This window comes from Cricetulus griseus, chromosome 2 (genome assembly GCF_003668045.3).
Source record: "Cricetulus griseus strain 17A/GY chromosome 2, alternate assembly CriGri-PICRH-1.0, whole genome shotgun sequence".
NCBI classification, from domain to species: domain Eukaryota; kingdom Metazoa; phylum Chordata; class Mammalia; order Rodentia; family Cricetidae; genus Cricetulus; species Cricetulus griseus.
Window position 1 is genome coordinate 457,420,530 of NC_048595.1, and position 5,033 is coordinate 457,425,562.

Here is a 5,033-nt window from a genome sequence, read left to right on the forward strand (position 1 = left end):
TCGCTTCAGCCTGCACACAGACACTGATTGAAGCATGGGGTGTGCTGCTCTCTCACTCCCCCACAGGGCTAAAACCATGCAGCATTTTGCAAGTTTTGCTTCTTTAAAAAGATAACCAACAAATATGCAACAAAGGAAAGAAATGATAGCATTTGAAGCTACCGTCAACTTTAAACAAATTTATAGGGGGAAAATGGGCAACCCCAGAAATACTGACCTGTGTTTTGAGCTATTAATACAATGGAAGGAGTGGCCATGACAAACAGGATGGAGATGCCCCTAATTAAGTAACGCTAGCGAAGAAACAAAACACACAAACTTTTTTTTTAATGTTGCAAGTCACAGTAATGTGGCTTAGACAACAATTGTCAGGAAGAGAATTGGTAATGTCTTAGCTAAAATTGTAAAAACCTGGAAAAAAATCATTGCTTTCTTCATTGATCGGTAAGTTCAGTTTGTATATTTTCAAATGTGTGGGGAATTTTGCAGCACCACATTGTGGTGATACATTGTCTATGATTTCTTTAAGCCACTGAAGATCAGAGAAGCAAAACAGCCAAGCCAGTAGATCTTACCTCTGCCAAACTGAAATGGCTGATCCTGTCTCCATGAATCCTCAGAGGCAAAAGGGGGAAGTCCTGTCTCTTCCTCCTGATATGCCTCTTCTGTCCAGTCATATCACTCCTGTCTCCTCCTTCCTAGGGCTGGGATTAAAGGTGTGGGATCCCAAGTGCTGAATCACCTTTGTGTGAGCTGTTTCTCTTAGGACTGGATCAATTTTGTGTACTCAATGTGGCTTTGAACTAACAGAGATCCATCTACCTCTTAATCCTGAGTCCTGGGATAAAGGTGTGTGCCACCACTGCCTGATCTCTATAGCTTGTGGCTGGCTTTGCCTTCTGAATCTGCAGGCAAGCCTTAGTAAATCATAAGCAATATATCTCCACACCACATTGCTTATGTCAAAGGAGAACTGCCTACATTTTATCAAAGACATTTCTGAATATATCCAAGGAAGAGATTGATGATAATTTTCTTTCTACTGCTGTCATCATGTTACGATGTGACAAGTTTGATAACCTCACAAAATGTGATGGGAAATAGTCATTCATTTCCCATTCTCATAAAGAGTTTATGTAAAATGCATGCTTGGTTGTTTTGTTTTGTTTTGTTTTTTAATGTTCATTGGAATCCACCAGAAAAGCTGTTTGAACCTGGAGAGTTTTTATCAACAGAGTATTCATTGCTGAATTAATTGCTAGTTAATTACTCTAATAGATTTATGGCTTAAAAGGTGGGATGACTTGCCCAGAGGTTTAAATAATAGTTTGAATATGCTTTTCTACAATGAAGTCACTCTGCACGCAGCTGAACAAGCACACACAAGCACCATCATCAATGGTCCCATTCCCCCCCCCCCCCGCATGGAGTGTACATGCTACAATACCCATACGACAGACAAGGAGTAGCCATTGTTGCAAAAGTGGCATAGTATTGTGGAGATAACCAACTATGTTCTGACTAGAACTGAGGCTTGTTCCCCAAGAGAGAGCTCATAACTAACTGGTGCTGTGAGCTTTGCTCCAAGTCCATGGCTTAGGAGTTCATAGGACCTAAAGGCCAACCTACTGCTTCTGTTTCACTGCCTGGGCAACTCAAAGTGCCTTCTAAATGTCTCTGTTTACAGGTGTGGATGGGTGGTGCCCTTACTTTTGGTGACAGGTACTTCTTTCAGCAGTGAGTAACAAACTCATGTTTCATCATGGTGGTGATAATAAACAATTGTTGAGTGCTCAGTCTTCAACAGGACATCATCCCCACACGCCCTTGTAATACTCAGTGAAAAGTTAGAAAAGGTAAGAGACAGATGATTGGGAGGTGGGACAACCAACTTATTTGCATGGATCATTGGGAGCAAAGTCAAGGCCCCATGCTTTGGTGACGAGCACTTTACCAACTGAGGTGTCTACTCTACTCACATTGTTTTTTATTTTATTTCATTAATATGCAGGTGTGGTGTGTTAGAATGCATGCATAGTCACATGTGGGGGCACATATATGTTTGCCGTTGCACACATTGGAGGCCCAAGGTTGAGACCAGGAATCTTTAATCGTTTTCCGAGCCAGGGCCTCTCAACCAATCCCAGAGGTCACTGATGAGGGATAGTCTAGCTGGCCAGGTTGCTCCAGGGTTCTCCTGTCCCCACATTCCATGGGCTGGATTGGAGGTGAGCTAACTCAAGCATCTAGCATTACTGGTTATGAGGATCCAAACCTCAGGACTTCATGCTGGCTGCTTGTGCAACCAGTGCTTTGGCTGCCCAGCCATCTTCCCAGCTAAATGCGCCTTTAGTAGATGTCCTAGCCATTGCTGGATGTATCTATGCACCATTGCTTTCCTGTCTGAAAACGGTTTTCTGTTTGTTTTTATTCTATGTCCATTTCTTTTCAAACAATATATTTTTCCTATTTCCAGTCACATTCCCCAGGTCCTCCCCAGGTCCTCCCCAGGTCCTCCCCAGGTCCTCCCCAGGTCCTCCCCAGGTCCTCCCCAGCGCCCCATTCATCCAACTTCAATTTCTTTCTCTGTCAAAACAAAACTTACCAAATGCACATCCCCCCCAAAGAAAACATGGACTCTGTTCTCTGTTGCCTTGAGGACTCTTGAGCATGGGGCCTGCCTTGGAGTGTGGTTGGATTGACCCCATGACACTCCATTGGAGAAAACTGACTTCCCTTTCCCAGCAGGCAGAGTCTTCATCAAAACCTTCCTCTTAGAGGTAGGGATCTACATGGAAGAGGGACCAGAAAGACTGTAAGAGCCTTGCGGTGGACGACTCCAAAGACAGTGTCCTCTAGGCACAGCAGGGCTGGTACACACATGAAGTCATGGAGACTGAGGTAATGCACAGGACCTACGCAGTTCAAACACGGGCAGAATCACAGCACTGAGAAGGGGAAACAGACACAAAGTTTTCTGTTCTTTTTAAAGCATGTTTTAGCTTAGCTTTGTCCTTTCTTCCTTTCTTTTTCTTCTTTCTTTTGAATTTTTAGAAATATATTTTAATTTAAGAAGACTTACGTGACTCCCCCCAATCCACTTCCTCCCTCCACCCTTCCTAATTCACCTCCCTACAATTCTCCCATGCTTCCCTTTCAAGTTGATATCCTCTTTTAATTATTGTTATTATTACTGTAACATATGTGTGTATACACACACACACACACACACACACACACACACACACACACACACATCTATAAATACAACCGACTGTGTCCATTTTCATTGATGATGTGTGTATGGTATCAAGGCTGATGACTCTGCAGTGGGTGACCAATAAGAGGGCTGGCTCATCCTGTTAGATGCTAAATCTCCTCTCTGTGGTCACTAGTTGCCTGTAGTTCTTATATTCCCCTTCTCCACACTAACGCATCCATTGAGAATGCCACTGTCCCCATCTTGTTTATGCAGCCATTTCTAAGAGAGACTGTTTCACAGCTACCTCTGGTTCCATGATTTTCCCAGATGCAAGAGCCTTCAAGAGGACGTCCTGAGTGGAGTGGGCTCCCCATGATGCACTGATCTTGGCATTATGTCCTGTTGTAGTTTTCTATTGGGGGTCTCCATTTCCTGTAAAGAGAGGCCTCCTTTATGAAGGGCATAGCTATGATTATCTATGGTTATAAGGATAAGGATTAGAATAGAGTAAAAAGTTATAATGGTTTATCAAAGTAGTAGTGGTGTATTTTTTTTTTTAGGCCTGTGACCTACTGGTCACAGAAGCTGGCTTAGTTTCCAGCATTGGGCATGCTGAGTGGGCCTAACGTCCTAGTAGACTGTTGTTTGCCACCACCATATGAATGCCACTTACTGCCTTAACAGAGTTCTTTCCATGCTGGTCATTGCTGTTCATAGATGGTGCAGCTGGGTAGAACTGTTTAGTGACTCGCCTACCCTGGCAGTTTGCATAGTATTCTCTGGTACTCTGGCAGCTAGACCACAGGAGAAAGGCTTTCATTTCAGTTCCAGCTTGAATTATCAGAACCTTGTGCTTAAGTGTGCAGTTTTTTTTACCAATAGGGGCCCATTCTCAGCCCCCGAGAGTCAACCAAAGGCTTCATCCATAGTCTACATTGTTTGGGCAGTCACGTGGACTACCTTGACCTTCATTCATCAAAAAGGAGGTTTCTCATGCTTGATACTGAGGGTTTTCTTAGTCTGTGGTTCTTATGGGGAACATTGTTAGCCCATTTGGCATAAGTTCCTAAAACACACACACACACACACACACACACACACACACACACACACGTACACATTACTACAATTTTAGGTGAATGAGTGTGAAATAATTTTAAGAGCTACTTTGAAGCTTTTATCAGAAAACCTTGGTGTTGTTTGTTAAGAGAGGTCCCTCTATGTATGTGTTTGTCTTATTGGTTGATAAATAAAGCAGTACTGTTGGCCAATAGGGAAGCAAGTTAGGTGGGACTGGGAAAGGAGGAGGATTCTGGGAAATGGAGGAAAAGGCAGAAGTGCCACGTGATCCCAGAACAGAGGACACCAGACTGGAGTCCTCAGTAAGGTAAGTCCTTATAGAAATATATAGATTAGTAGTTATGGTTGATAACTAAGACTAAGCTAGCATATAAGAAATCCTAGTCATTGGCCAGCAGCATTGTAACTAATATAAGACTCTGTGTGTTATTCTGGGCGCCCTAATGTGGCCACAGAACCCAGGCAGCTGGAGGGAAGAGTTATTGTTTCAGTTTGTCTCTCATCATTCCTCTGTATTGACTTCAGTTCCCCTCCCCAGCTGAAGCTGCTCTCTGTTTTCCATTTCCCACTTCCTGTCGCCTGCATCCTACTCTACCCCTGCCAAGACCCACCCTACTTCTGCCCGTGCTTCCTTCATATTTTCCTGTTTTCTGCAGTTACTCCATGCTGTCTTCTCACACCTAAGGATTTGGAGCTAGGAACTACAGGTTGGAGAGAACACGTGGCTTTTGTCTTTCTGGGTATGTGTTAA